Source organism: Hemitrygon akajei, unplaced genomic scaffold (assembly GCF_048418815.1).
Source record: "Hemitrygon akajei unplaced genomic scaffold, sHemAka1.3 Scf000134, whole genome shotgun sequence".
Taxonomy (NCBI): domain Eukaryota; kingdom Metazoa; phylum Chordata; class Chondrichthyes; order Myliobatiformes; family Dasyatidae; genus Hemitrygon; species Hemitrygon akajei.
In genome coordinates, this window is record NW_027332020.1 from 1,016,453 (window position 1) to 1,032,420 (window position 15,968).

Consider the following 15,968-nt stretch of genomic DNA (forward strand, 5'->3'; position numbering starts at 1 on the left):
TTGGTGCCATTGTTATACTTCTACCTTTTACTGTCGAGCTGCTTGGCAGATTTTCTTAAGCTTTGAAGTAAATTCTGTTGAACGTTTTCCCTTCTTGCTGATACCTCAAATACTTAGATGCTTCAGATTAATCCATCAGTTGTGTGTTCTATCCTGCTGCTCCATTTTGAATTCTACTTGATTCACGTTACATATGTTTTGAATGGTTTTATCTATTTAGTGAGTTGTTCTTGCTTTTTTTTATCCTGGCTCATTGTTCTGGATTGCCCCTTCAGTTATAATTCTCCGTGGGTTGTCACCTTGTCGTGATGGAGAACCTTGTGTGGCCCTGTGATCCCGAGAGCAATGCCGTCTGGAACTATGGTGCTGGTAGGGTCACCCATGGCGGTAAGGCCGAGAATGATGTTCCTGAAAAAGAACAATCCAACCAAGATCTCAACGGTGGAACAGGCAGACAAAGTTACTTCAAACTCAACGGCTGTGAAGTTGGATGAAGGCTGCAATAAACCCATCAGCTCCAATCGTCATGTTTTCCATGCCATTGGAATTAGTCGGTTGACTTGTGAAATATTGTGTGCTTATTGGAGTGCAACATCAAGTACACGTTAAACAAATACATGCACAGGCGTCTTCGCTCTGTGGGCTACTTCTACAGAATGAAGACCATCATCTTCTACCTCGATGGATAGCCACAACGATCTGTAATAATGGATCCGGCGTAATGTAATTTGTAGGATTCTGACTAAAGCTGGATCAAGTTTGTATTTATAATAAGGTATGTTGTCTACTAGGAGTGTATATATTGAAGCAATAATTAGGTAATAATGTTTGCCACTGCAAGTAATCAGATTGAGTTAAACTGCAGGATCCTCTAAGGTGTTGCATTGTATCTCATGGCATTGTCTGCATTCATCATCTAAAATTTAACATATTTTCTTTTTGTATTTTAGATATTTCTTTGTGTTAATTTCCTGGTCCTGTATTGCCACAACGAACCTCCCTGTTTCTGGGAAGAGGTCTTTAACTCTGAGCCAGACATTCAATGTTTCCTTGTCGTCATCTATTCAAATCAGATCGTAGGGAATTCTTCCATGGAGGGTCATGATCTTCTATTCTTTAATGACCTTTTCTCCTGATATTTATTATATTTTTCTGGGTTGTGTTTTCGCAAGTTTAGGGATGTGTACATATTAGTATGGAGTGTTGAATCCTATTTTTGTTGATGAAAATATATCCCTTGAATGTTTATCTGACATTTGTGTAGTACTTTGTGTCTGTTATCCCTCTTCCTCCTTCCGTCCTAGGTAATGCAATGTTCAAAATACATTTATTATCAAAGTATGTGTAAGTGATACAACATTGACGTTCAGCTCCTTACATAGAACAAAGAAACCCAAAATAAGCCATTGAAAAGCACATCTTCAAACACCTAATTTGCGAAGAAAACAAATCATGCAAACAAACAGCGTTCAGAACAAAATTCCATCAATTAGAGTCGGTCCACTTATCCCCAGTTCCGTGCAGAGCAGAGCAAACTTCGGGGAGCTGTGAGCTGAACTGCCCAACCCTTGTCTCAAATCCCGACACTCTTGAACTTTTCCATTCTTACCGGTTGCTTAAAATGTCATTCAAACATCAGATTCAGTTGCGTTGATACGCTCTAGGGCCTGGACGCCGCTGTCTTATATCGTCCTGTACATAACTTTTCAAATCCGGTGCTCAGATCATTGAACAAACCTCAAGCTCTGTCATTTTGATACGCTGCGTGGCCTGGACCTGGTCTATCCAATTCACCTGGCACCCAGATATCATCCATACACAGGGATCTGTCTATTCAATACACTCAGGGACCTGTATCCCGTCTCCTCGATTCGGCTGGTGCTCTGGTCTCTTGAGTCTGGGTAATCTCCTCGGCTCTGCTGCATCAAATTGCCTCCAATTCCAAAGGAAAGCTATAGGCTTTTACTTAACCATTCAATGCGTCCGAGTGTCCATAGTGTTTTCTAAAACTTGTCATTTCAATTCTTTTACTCTGTCTGGAAAAATTTCCAGATTGGTAAATGACCAAGGTATTATGACAAAAGAATATGCCATTATAGGTACAGCAAAAGTGTTTATTGCCTTTCTTATATTTTGACTATTGAGCTCTGGCAGTTTGCTTGAGCCGTGAAGTAAATTCTGATGGAAGATTTCCCTTTATTGCAGTATGATCTATCTTATTTGCTTGTTGCTATCCAAAATACTTGTATGTTTCACATTCATCAACTGGTTGTATTGTTGCTGTCCCTGATCATTGAGCGAGTACCTCCTCTCTGATGGTAGCAATAAGAATCGGGCATGCCCTGTGTGATGGGGTTCCTTATTGCTGGATGCCGCCTCTTTTTGGCATCACTCCTTGAAGATGTCTTGGATACCAGGGAGGCAAGTGCTCATGAGAGAGTTAACTGCCTTTACAAATTTCAGCAGCTTATTTTGGTCCTTTGCAGTGTCACACCACTTTCGACTCAGTTACAGACGATGATACAATGTCCGAATGATCTCCACGGTACACATTTAGACATTTGCTAATGTATTATGTGACATATCACATCTCCTGAAACCCATCGTGAAATATCACCACTGCTATATCTTCTTTGAAAGTGTTGGGCCTAGTATCAATCCTCAGAAATGTTGACACCCTGGAACTTGAAATTGCTCAAGCACTCCACTTCCTCTCCCCCTATGAGGACAGGTGTGTGCTCCCTCGTCTTACCCCTCTGAAGCCCACAAGCAATCCTTTGAGCTTACTGACAAAAGTAAGACAAAATTGTTTCTGCGGCACCACTCAACTGGCTGAAATATCTCACTCCTATATGCCTTTTTGTCACCATCTGACATTCTGAAAACAATAGTTGAGTCGTCAGCAACAACATGGATGGCATTTGAGCTGTGCCAAGTCTCACATTCCTTGGAGTAGAGAGAGTAGATAAGTGGGATAACACAGATCCTTGAGGTGTGTTATACTTGATTATCAACAAAGTGGAGATGTTATTTCCAATCGGTACAGACTGCGATTCTCCAGCTAGGAAGTAGAGGATCCATTTGTGGTGGGAGGTCTTGAAGTGTTTGATCATACCTGCGGAATGACGGTGTTAAACTGCAGTTGACATTAATATTCGTATTGTCCAACTGATCGAAGGCCTCGTGAAGAGCCAATGAGATCACATCCAATGTACACCAATGTTGGCGACAGGCAAATTGCAGTGGGTCCAGGCCCTTGCTGAGACAGAAATGAATTCAAGTTATAACTGATCTCTGAAAGGTCTTCATCACCGTAGATGTGAGTGCTACTGGACGATAGTCATTAAGGGGGCTCACCTTGCTCTTCTCGGACACTGGTATGATTGTTGCCCTTTGGAAGCAGGTGGGAATGTACGTCTGCAGCAATGAGAGGTTGAAAATGTCTTCAAACAGCTCGTTCATGCATATTTCCAGAGCCCTACCAGGTACAGCTTCAGGGCGTGTCGCCTTGCGAGGGTTCACCCTCTTGAAAGACTTTCTGACATCGGCCTGCAAGACAGATCACAAGGATCAATGGGTGCTGCAGAGATTCTCAAAGCAGTAGTTCTATTCTCCCTGTTCTGTAAGTAATTACGTTAGGTTTCGGTTTGTTGGAAGCATTGGCCTGCAAACCCTGCCAGAGCCGATGTGCATCCAATTCCCCCTCCAGCTTCAATCTGAGTTGTTGTTTTCCTCTTGAGATAAACCTCCATAAGTCGTATCTGGCTTTCCTGTAAAGTCCCGGATTTCATGACATGAAAGCCACAGATCTAGTCCTCGGCTGATTTGAATCTCCTGGATCATCCGTGGCTTTTGATTTGGGTATGTTTGGTATGGTCTCGTAGGCACAGTCATCCACACAGGTTTTAATGAAATCGGTGACAAGTGTGTTGCACTCATCCAGACCCGAAGGTGAATCCTTGAATACGGCCCTGTCCACGTACTCAAAGCAGAACTGTAAGCGCTCCTGTGCTTCCAGTGTCCATACCTTCTTGTTTCTCACTACCACTACAGTGGTCTTCATTTTCTGCCTATACTCAGGGATTACAAGTACCACTGGGTGATCAATGTTTCCAAAGTGCGGGCGTGGGATGGCACAGTAAGCGCTCTTGATAGTAGTATAACTGTGCTCCACTGTCTTGGTTCCTTTGATTCCACAGGTATATGTTGGTGACAATTGTTTAAAGATTCTTTTTTACAAGCTGGTTATTTAAAATCACCCAAGATGATGGGGAATACATCAGATTGTGCTGTTGACATGATCCTGATGTGAGATAACAAGATGATGGCTGCAAACATCCGCAGATAAAATGGACAACGCTTGATTGTGAGATGTTCCAGGTTGGCGGAGCATGACTGGGGAAGAACCGTCACGTCTTTACACCACAGGGACTTCATAATGATGCGTTACAGACAATACTTGTGAAATTCCTACATCTGATGAAGCATTGGTGTACTACAAGTACCCTATTTATTAACAAACAACAATAAGGAGGCCATTATGTATTTTTGCTGATTAGGACAATATTTTAATGGGTGATTTGTGATTTCTTCTTTAGGTTTTACCTTAGTATAATATTTATTTTTATCGTGAGACCGTCTTAACAAAGTGGGTCAACATTCAATAGTATTATAAATACAGATGCTGTATTTACACTGTAACACTGTCCTAGATTCTGGTGGCACGTACATTCAGGCTTTGCATCTTCTGCGCAATGGGAGATGGAGAAGAGAAAATGTTTGAGGTGGAAGACGGAAAAGCAGCAAGGCTTTGTGCAGGACAAGTAGTGTCTTACTAACTTCAGGAGGTCATTTGACAAAATCCAACATGGGAGCCTCATACAGAAATTAACATGCTTATGAATAGTGGTGAATTGGCACTTAGGATACATAATTGTCTTCCCCAGAGAAGACAGATGGTAATGAGTCTTATTCTGGCTAGAGTTCTTTAAGGATCCACACAGGGATCTGCCTGATATATACATATTATGATGTGTGTGTGTGTGTGTGTGTGTGTGTGTGTGTGTGTGTGTGTGTGTGTGTGTGTGTGTGTGTGTGTGTGTGTGTGTGTGTGTGTGTGTGTGTGTGTATAGAGAGAGAGATAGATACACACACACACACATTTTATACATATATACATTTGAATCGCAGCAAGAGACAGAGATGGAAGAGGTAAAAGCTCAGAGAGAAGCTGTTTTTCTTAACTAATTGGGGCAAAGAGGTTAGACTGCGTAGGCATATGATGTAGCGCACCAAAGGTTTAAAAAGAGAGACCGCCATATACAGCGGCCATCGTCGGAGTGGACGGAGGCACAGTGGTACGGCTTTGGCTCAATCAGGCTTCGGTGAGAACAGGCAGAGGCGAGCTTTGAACGGGAAATAACTGCGCAAGCGCATGAAAGTCGACCTCTGAGCTCAGCGGGGAAATTTACGAAGCGAGCAGAGGCTGAATACGAGCTTCACTCCAGGTGAGGTAAGGCCAGGTGAACTCATTTAATTAATCTAATTAGCTTGGTAGGTAATGGAGGCAGCAGTTAGGGCAGCTGAGTGCTCCGTTTGCAGTATGTGGGAAGTCAGGGCGAGCACAGCTGCCCCTGATGACTACACCTGCAAAAGCTCCTGACAAACCGTGTTAGGGAACTGGAGCTGGAGCTGGATGAACTTCGAATCATTCGGGAGGCAGAGACAGAAATAGACAGGAGTTTCAGGGAGATACTCAGCTCGAGGAGTCAGGAGACAGGTAGTTGGGTGACTGTCAGGAGAGGGAATGGGAATAGACAGGAAGAGCAGAGCACCCCTGTGGCCGTTCCCATCAACAATATGTAACGGGGTTTTTTTCTTTTTCTTTGTTACTGTGTATGTAATCAAAATGGCGTCGTTGTTTTGTTACAAGTAGGAATGCTGGCGCCTGTATTAATAGTAGGAATGCTAGGTTCTTTGTTATGATAAGTGCTGGAAGCTTGTTTGGGACTATAAACTGATTGTTGGTGGGGGTTTTGGGGAGTCGGTGCGATGGAGTGAGAGAGAGAGGACGGGGTGCTGGAAGCTGGGCGACGGAATGGACCCCGAGCGGGGGGTCCCCGGCCCAAGCTTTTCGGTGATGAGAGGAGACGGAGACAGAGGAGTGTGGAGCGTCTGGTCGACCACCGTGGGAGTCCCAGGAGGCGGTCGAGGAGTTCGGAGGGAATCGAATGGTGGCCAGAAGACTTCAGTAATTGAGCTCCAACGATTGTGCACGAAGTGGTTTGGACTTTGATAAGTTTGGCGCCTTTTCTCTTTTTTTCCTCTTATTCATATATACTCTATCGTTAGTAATCGCTTAGTTATAGTAATCTTTATAAATTGTACTCATTTAATCGCATAAGGTGTACTGTGTGTTTTTTGGGCGAGGCGGGGACATCACACAGCATCCACACCAGCTGATTACCCAGTTTGGCGGGGCCGAAGGCTGCTCCCCCTAGACTAGAACGAGTTTGAGCGATGCCTGAGGTGACCCAGGGGTTACATTGTGGGTGCGATCGTCCGGGATTGATTTCTGTGGAAGCTGTGTGATCGCCCTCTTTGAATTGTGTCTGCGGCGAAGAGCTGGTGTGCCTTTGTGGGTGTGCGATTGCCGGTTATCTCTGCATGTGTGTTGGGTGGGGTGGCTGCTGTTGGTAGCCCGGAGGTCGTTGTTCGAGTTCCGACTAGCGCTGACGAAATGGTGGTGGTACCATGGGGTGTCCGTACTGTTTGGAGAGTGAGGAGTGACAGGTTGGGATTTTTCAGCTATGGTGGTGGGCTCCGCCCGGTTGTTGGAATAATGTCCAGCCCTAAAGGGGCGGAGATGTGGGCGGAGCAGACCTCTCAGTTGTTGGGTGAGTGGCAGTGCTTGGCTGAGGGAAAGCGACAGGGATTGGTTGAAAGTTTGAGTAGGCGGGCTGGTAGCATTGTTAGAACTGTCGGGCGCAATTATCTCGAAGTGACAGCTGCCAGTTCTGGGAAAGTGTGGGAAAATGCGTGTGGTTCGACTGGAAGTCAAATGCCGCAGCTGGGGGGCTTATCATATCCGTGGCAGGAGATTGGTGGGAAGTTTTTAGGGTATCCCTTTTGGTTAGGAGGGCAGATAAATTGCTTGCGGAGACGGGGATCTGTCAAGGGGATCAGTTGTTCTGTTGATCCGAGAGATGTCGGGAAACTTAGAGGAGGCCCAGTGGGGGAACGGCTTGGGGTCTCTGGGGGAGCACATTCCCAGCAATGTACCAAGGAACTCCCGCAAGGAACAGACCCTATTCCTGAAGGCTTAGAGAGACCACGCACTCAGGTGTTGTTACGGATGGATGGAAGTCAAGTTAAAGCCATCCTCGGCACCGGGGCACCGGTTAAGTTGCTGTACAGTTTGTTTTATAACCGCTTTTGGAAGCCTTTACCCTTGATGACATTGACGGCACTGGAGATTTGGGGTACCAGTGCCGGTGATTATAAAGACGACGGTTGTTGGTCAGTGAAAATGGAGTTCTTAGAGGCAAATGTGGAGGTGACTGAGGTTCGTGAATCGTTAATGCTGATGTGTCCGGACACTGTTGAGACGGGCAGCGTTTCGGTTATGGAGAGAACCAATATCCTGTTGGTGCGCTTGGGGGCCTGCCCGGAGGAGGCGGGTGAGAGCTGTTTGGAGGCATTATCGATGCACCCAGAGTTTCGAGCTGCTTGTGCGGACGTGTGTAGCAGCATTGGGCCAATACCGAATTCAAACAAGAGCCGGTGGTGGTATGGCCTGGAGGAGTATCTGAGGGTGAGACCCTCTTAGTGGACGCTGCGAAATACCACCAGGGAGGGGAGTTGACTGCTGAAGACACCTCGGTGAGGCAGAGGTTGCGGCGACTGGCCCCTACAGAGTGGCAGACGTAGGCAGCGTGTGTGTGGATTATATTGGGCCGTAGAGGTGATGGCCTATCTGAGTGGTGCGAAGAGGTTTAAGGTGCTGGATCTGAGGAGTGGATGTTGCCAGATCCCGATGAGTGAGGCCGCCAAGGAGAAGACGGTGGTTAAAAGTTTCCTAGGAGTCTTTCCGGTCCGAAAAGATACCACAGGGTATCTCCGGAGCCCTTGCAACCTTCCTGCAGGGCATGTGGAAGATCATGGGGGTGTGGAGGCATTTGGAATTTTGACGAATGCGGATGATCTCCTGGTATTTGGATTTGCCTCAGGAGAATATGAAGTGAGGTCGTTGCAGGAGCGGCTGAGAACTACAGAGTTAAAGTGTTTTCTGGACACGTGCCAGAGTTGTCTCTACGGAATCAAGTTTGAAATGAAGACTGAGAGACCGGAGAGAGTGATCTGGACCCATTTGAAAGATGTACAAGTTGGAGAGAACGAAGAAAGTTGTTTGACTAAGGGCCACAGCAAACTGAGAGCCTGGAGAAGGGAGTTTGCGGAGGTGAAGAAATTGCGGACAAATCTCGGAAGGGGGAAGCGGTAGCTTGAAGGGAACCTGAAGATGACCATCGACAGTTCAAATGAAGTGCCAAACCTGAAGGTTGATCTGGAAGAAGTCATGAGGAGAAAAAAAGCTGGAGAGAAGTGCAGTGAATACTGAACTGGAGGGTGACCAATCTTTAACTGCTGCTTTTCAGGTCGGGGTGGAAGAAGCTGTTGGAGTAACTGCATTCCAGATTGAGATGGTCGGGATGCAGGAGTCAGAACTGCTGAGCCAGGGGCCAGAGAAGATGATAATCTCAATTGCAGGAGGCTGAAGAGACTGCAGGAGCAGTGCAGGCCACGTGTTTCCGTTTGGAGAAGATCAAACAGCAGCTACCGATCGAAGAAATGAGGAAGAATACGGATTCAAAGGCTGATGTGCTGGATGTGTGGTACATGCTGCCTTTTGCTGACTTTCCCTCGATTGAGGAAGAGACCTTTGGCCCTTCTTCCACTGAGTCAGGTGTAGTGGGGAGGGTTAGCTGTGTGCAGTGTGGGGCATGAGTGAGAGGTTGAAAGAGGAGTTGGTAGTGGACCCAAGGTATCCTCAGCTGTGTCCTAGCCTAAGGGTTTAGGTGAGGGGGGTACGGAGGTCTCAGAAGGGTTTGGGAACGCCCAGATAGTTGGCCTATATAGCGCCTAAGGAACAGGGCGTGAGGTTTACTGTGTGGGGAGAAGATGTCACTGCTTGTGCTTGGGTTACGGTGTGTTAGCAGGAAAGGTGACGAGTTATCTAATAGTCATGAGGACATGACTTTTATTTGGTGGGGGGAGAGTGTAACGGGGTTTTTTTCTTTTTCTTTGTTACTGTGTATGTAATCAAAATGGCATCGTTGTTTTGTTACAAGTAGGAATGCTGGCGCCTGTATTAATAGTAGGAATGCTAGGTTCTTTGTTATGATAAGTGCTGGAAGCTTGTTTGGGACTATAAACTGATTGTTGGTGGGGGTTTTGGGGAGTCGGTGCGATGGAGTGAGAGAGAGAGGACGGAGTGCTGGAAGCCGGGCGACGGAATGGACCCCGAGCGGGGGGTCCCCGGCCCAAGCTTTTCGGTGATGAGAGGAGACGGAGACAGAGGAGTGTGGAGCGTCTGGTCGAACACCGTGGGGGTCCCAGGAGGCGGTCGAGGAGTTTGGAGGGAATCGAATGGTGGCCAGAAGACTTCAGTAATTGAGCTCCAACGATTGTGCACGAAGTGGTTTGGACTTTGATAAGTTTGGCGCCTTTTCTCTTTTTTTCCTCTTATTCATATATACTGTATCGTTAGTAATCGCTTAGTTATAGTAATCTTTATAAATTGTACTCATTTAATCGCATAAGGTGTACTGTGTGTTTTTTGGGTGAGGCGGGGACATCACACAGCATCCACACCAGCTGATTACCCAGTTTGGCGGGGCCGAAGGCTGCTCCCCCTAGACTAGAACGAGTTTGAGCGATGCCTGAGGTGACCCAGGGGTTACAAATAAGTAAACCGTTTTGGATACTGTTGGTGGGGACGACTTACCAGGGACAAGTTGCAGTGGTTGCGTCTCTGGCACCGAGACTGGACCCTCAGCTCAGAAAGGAAGGAGGGAAAAGAAGAGAGAAGTAGTGTTAGGGGATTTGATAGTTAGGGGGACAGATAGGAGGTTCTGTGGGAGAGATCGAGAATCCCGGATGGTCTGTTGCCTCCCTTGTGCCAGATTCCGCGATATCTTGGATAGAGTTCTCAGTACTCTCAAGAGGGAGGGTGAGCAGCCGGATATCGTGGTCCATGTAGGGACCAATGTTGTGAGTAGGAAGAGTGAGGAGGTCCTGAAGGGTGAATTTAGGGAGCTAGGTGCCAAGTTAAAGGACAGGAACTCCAGGATAGCAATCTCAGTGCCACATGCCACATGCAGGTGGGTTTAGAAATAGTAAGATAGTGCAGATTAACACATGGGTGAAGACATGGTGCAGGAGGGAGGCCTTCAGATTTATAGATAATTGGGCAGTTTTCCGGGGAAGATGGGAGCTGTTCCGGTGGGACGGTTTACATCTGAACTGGAGGCGGAGAAATAGTCTTGCAGGTAGGTTTTCTAGAGAGGCTCCAGTGGATTTAAAATTTTACGAGGGGGGAAGGGGAACCAGAGTATAGGAACAGATGTATGGGAGAAGGTAGAAAAAGAAGACAGTAAAGTTCTTTGTACTGTTAGAGATAAACAGAGAAGAAGAGGTGGAGAATTTCTTAAATAGATCGATAGATAGATAGATAGATACTTTATTCATCCCCATGGGGAAATTCAACTTTTTTTCCAATGTCCCATACACTTGTTGTAGCAAAACTAATAACATACAATACTTAACTCAGTAAAAAATATGATATGCATCTAAATCACTATCTCAAAAAGCATTAATAATAGCTTTTAAAAAGTTCTTAAGTCCTGGCGGTTGAATTGTAAAGCCTAATGGCATTGGGGAGTATTGACCTCTTCATCCTGTCTGAGGAGCATTGCATCGATAGTAACCTGTCGCTGAAACTGCTTCTCTGTCTCTGGATGGTGCTATGTAGAGGATGTTCAGAGTTTTCCATAATTGACCGTAGCCTACTCAGCGCCCTTCGCTCAGCTACCGATGTTAAACTCTCCAGTACTTTGCCCACGACAGAGCCCGCCTTCCTTACCAGCTTATTAAGACGTGAGGCGTCCCTCTTCTTAATGCTTCCTCCCCAACACGCCACCACAAAGAAGAGGGCGCTCTCTCCACAACTGACCTATAGAACATCTTCAGCATCTCACTACAGACATTGAATGACACCAACCTTCTAAGGAAGTACAGTCGACTCTGTGCATTCCTGCACAAGGCATCTGTGTTGGCAGTCCAGTCTAGCTTCTCGTCTAACTGTACTCCCAGATACTTGTAGGTCTTAACCTGCTCCACACATTCTCCATTAATGATCACTGGCTCCATATGAGGCCTAGATCTCCTAAAGTCCACCACCATCTCCTTGGTCTTGGTGATATTGAGACGCAGGTAGTTTGAGTTGCACCATATCACAAAGTCCTGTATCAGTTTCCTATACTCCTCCTCCTGTCCATTCCTGACACACCCCACTATGGCCGTGTCATCAGCGAACTTCTGCACATGGCAGAACTCCGAGTTATATTGGAAGTCTGATGTGTACAGGGTGATGCTAGGAGCATTGTACAAAAGGTGGATGAGCTTAGAACATAGATTAATACCTGGAAATATGATGTCGTAGCTATTAGTGAAACATGGTTGCAGGATTGGTGTGATTGGCAACTAAGTATTCCTGGATTTCATTGCTTCAGGTGTGATAGAATCGGAGGGACAAGAGGGGGAGGTGTTGTGTTGCTTGTCAGAGAAAATATTACACCGGTGCTCTGGCAGGATAGCTTAGAGGGCTCATCCAGGGAGACTATAAGGGTGGAATTGAGGAATGGGAAGGGAGTAGTAACACTTATAGGGGTGTATTATAGACCACCTAATAGGGAGCGAGAATTGGAGGAGCAAATTTGCAAGGAGATAGCAGATATGTGTAGTAAGCATAGGGTTGTGATTGTGGGAGATTTTAATTTTCCACACATGAAGTGGGAAGCCCATACTGTAAAAGGGATGGGTGTGTTGGAGTTTGTAAAATGTGTGCAGGATAGTTTTTGGCAGCAACACATAGAGGTACCCACTAGAGAAGGGGAAGTTTTGGATCTTCTGTTAGGGAATGAAATAGGTCAGGTGACGGAGGTACGTGTTGAGAGCACTTTGGGTCCAGTGATCACAATACCATTAGTTTCAATATAATTATGGAGAGGGATAGAACTGTGCCCAGGGTTGAGATTTTTGATTGGAGAAATGCTAACTTGAGGAGATGCGAAAGAATTTAGAAGGAGTGGATTGGGACAATTTGTTTTATGGGAAGGATATAATAGAGAAATGTAGGTCATTTAAAGGTGAAATTCTGAGGGTACAGAATCTTTATGTTCCTGTTAGGTTGAAAGGAAAGGTTAAAAGTTTGAGAGAGCCATGGTTTTAAAGGGATATTGGAAACTTAGTTCAGAAAAAGTGGCGATCTATAATAAATATAGGGAGAGTGGAGTAAATGAGGTTCTTGAGGAATATAAAAATGTAAAAAGAATCTGAAGAAAGAAATTAGAAAAGCTAATAGAAGATACGAGGTTGCTTTGGCAAGTAAGGTAAAAATAAATCGAAAGGGTTTCTACAGTTATATTAATAGCAAAAGGGTAGTGGGGGATAAAATTGGTCCCTTTGAGAATCAGAGTGGACAGCTATGTGTGGAGCCAAAAGAGATGGGGGTGATTTCTTCGGTTTTCATTAAGGAAAAGGATATTGAATTGTGTAAGGTAAGGGAAACACGTAACATGTGTAAGATTATGGAAACTATGCCGATTAATGAGGAGGAAGTACTGGAGCTTTTAAGGAATATAAAGGTGGATTAATTTCCGGATTCTGTCAAGATATTTCCTAGGACCTTGAGGGAAGTTGGTGTTGAAATAGTAGGGGCTTTGACAGAAATATTTCAAAAGTCATTAGAAACGGGGATGGTGCCAGAGGATTGGCGTATTGCTCATGTGGATCCATTGTTTAAAAAGGGTTCTAAGAGTAAACCTAACAATTATGGACTTGTCAGTTTGAAGTTAGTGGTGGGCAAATTAATGGAAAGTATTCTTAGAGATGGTATATATAATTAACTGGCTAGACAGGGTCTGATTAGGAACAGTCAACATGGATTTGTGTATGGAAGGTCATTTTTGACAAATCTGAAGAGGTTATGGGGATAGATGTCGAGGGTAAAGCAGTGGATGTTGTCTATATGGACGTCAGTAAGGCCTTTGACAAGGTCCCGCACGGAAGGTTAGTTAGGAAGGTTCAATCGTTAGGTATTAATATTGAAGTAGTAAAATGGATTCAACAGTGGCTGGATGGGAGATGCCAGAGAGTAGTGGTGGATAACTGTTTGTCAGGTTAGAGGCCGGTGACTAGTGGTGTACCTCAGGGATCTGTATTGGGTCCAATGTTGTTTGTCATATACATCAATGATCTGGATGATGGGGTGGTAAATTGGGACGAGGTGAGAGTAAGCATTCAGCACGGACTAGAAGGGCCGAGATGGCCTGTTTCCATGTTGTAATTTTTTAAAATATATACACAAACATTTTGTTTTATAAGTGACCCGAAATGAAATATAGATGGGAAGGTCAGTAAGTTTGTAGATGATACAAAGAATGGTGGTAGAGTGGAAAAGACCAGCAAAGGAAATAGAGGAATATTGATTGGTTGGAAACATAGGTGTAACAAAGACATCTGATGTTTAATCCAGCTAAAGATTAAGTGCTGCAACTTCAAAAGTAAACAGACAGTGCATTGCTAAATGTTAACGAGCAGAGAGATCTTGGGGTTCAACCTCATAGTTGCCCGAAAATGGATTCAAGAACTGATAGGGTGGTAAGGAAGGTTATGTTACTTGCTTGCCTTTATTAGTTCAGATCTGAGCTGGGAAGTGATGCTGCAGATGTTACAAAATTCATTTTATGCTCGAACTCGCCCTCTAAAGTAAAGCCTTTGTGGACAAGTTTGCAGATTAGTCTGTAAAATTACTTAGGCAAATTTGAAGAATAGCCAGAGAAGTGGATGATTCAATACAGCGTTGGAAAGTGTATGGTTGTTCTTTTGGGTAAAAGGAATAAAGGGGAATACTATTTTCTAAATGGGAACCAAATTCAGAAATGAAACATGACTATATGCCCCCCCCCCCCCGAAGGATTTCCTAAATGTTGATTTGCAGATTGAGTCAGTAGTAAGTAAAGCATTTGCAATTTTAGCATTTGTTTCGATAGAATAGCACAGGTGTAATGCTGAGGCTTTATCAGGCATTGGGAAGACCATATTGGGAGTACTTTGTGCAGGTTTGTGCTCAATTTGTAAGAATAGATGTGCTAGCATTGGAGAGGTACTTCAAGAGAATGATCCTGGGAATGAAAATGTTAATGTATGAGGAGCATTCTACTGCTGCAGTTTGGAAGAAAAAGGGATGTTCCATTGAATGCTATCAAATATTGAAAGGTCGATATATAGTGTACGTAGAGAAGATGTTTCCTGTAGGAGAGGAAACAGAGAGCACAGCCTCAGAATAGAAGTATGTCCCCTTTGAACAGAGGCAAAGAAAAATTTATTTCACCAGCGAGTGGTGAATTGTGAAATTATTGCCATAGACCGCAGTGGAGGACAAGTCATTGGGGCTAGTTTGCAGATTAGTAAAGGCATTAAGATTTTTTTTATTAAGTGCAATCGAGAACAATAGCCAGATCATAAATGCTGATCAGGTCAACTAGATCTCAAAGAGAACTCTGATAGGCCAATCAGATGGTTCACTGCTGCTGAGCGATATAACACAAAAAAAAAAAATCATGTGTACATTTAGGAAACATTCAAGAATAGTAGAAATACTGGAGTCATGATGATGATGATGAAGTCTGCTGGAGAGAGACACTTATAAACATACTGTCCTCCATAATTCAAAGCGATTGAAAAATAAGGTTGCAGGGTGACAAAACGTGGCAGGAGCACTTGGAAATAAAAACTAATCCCTAGCAGGAGAAAACAGCACCTGTTCTTTCTGCACTGTTCTCCAGCAATTTAAGGACTAAGTCCAGCAGGAACATAAGTTACAGGGATAAGACAGAACAATGGGGTTGAGAGGAATTGCGGAGCAAATTCCATGGGCCAAATGGCCTAATTTTGCTTCTAGGTCTAATGATCTTGGATTGCATCTGGAGTATTGCTTTCACTTCTGATCGGCCAACGCTATGAAGGATTGGACAGGGTGCAGAACAGGTTCACCAAGATGTTGCCTGGATTGGAGGGCAAGTGTTACAAGGAGAAGTTTACAAAATTTGCTTTCTTTACTCTGGAGGTTGAGGAGAGAACTAGTAGAGAGAGGAAAAGGTAGAGCAGAAAACCAGTATTTCTTACCAAAGACTGAAGTGTCTAATACCAGATAGTATTTGGTTAAGTAGAAACAGGATACATTCAAAGAACACGTGAGTATTTAATTTTTATTTCAGAGTGGTGGGTGCCTAGATGGTGATTGAGTCAACTGTTAAAGATAATCCTGGATATACATATGAACGTAAAGGCTATGGTCAATAATATCACAGAGGATACCGATTTTTTTTAACCAGATATTTAAAGAGCAAAAGAAGAGGGAAAATATCCGATCACTGAAAAATAATGCTGTAGTAACGGGGGAAATGAAATGGCTGATGAACTCCGTAAGTGTTTTTTTTTCGGTCTTCACTGTGGAAGACACAATGTCAGGAGTGTGTTGTCTGGAGTGTCTTGGTATTAGGATGAGGAATGAAGGCCTCTACAGAACCAACAGCTGGATTTGTGTAAAAATACATTGAAGCATATTCAGGGTTGAATGAGAGATTATCTGAGCTGTAAGTTGAATCCAGAGATCAGTGAATGATTTA

At 44.4% G+C, this 15,968-nt stretch overlaps 1 protein-coding gene across 3 annotated transcripts in view; it reads right to left on the reverse strand.

Annotated features, from left to right (window-relative positions):
- LOC140723771 (NACHT, LRR and PYD domains-containing protein 3-like) overlaps positions 1 to 15,968 on the reverse strand; it is a 29,237-nt gene that overhangs the window by 6,607 nt on the left and 6,662 nt on the right. The window contains exon 1 of one of the 3 annotated variants that reach the window (XM_073038307.1): positions 25 to 171. The exons of the other annotated variants lie outside the window; for them this stretch is intronic. The gene's annotated coding sequence lies outside the window, so the exon portion shown is untranslated. Of the gene's footprint in view, positions 1 to 24; positions 172 to 15,968 lie in introns of those variants that run through there. 3 annotated transcript variants of the gene reach the window in all.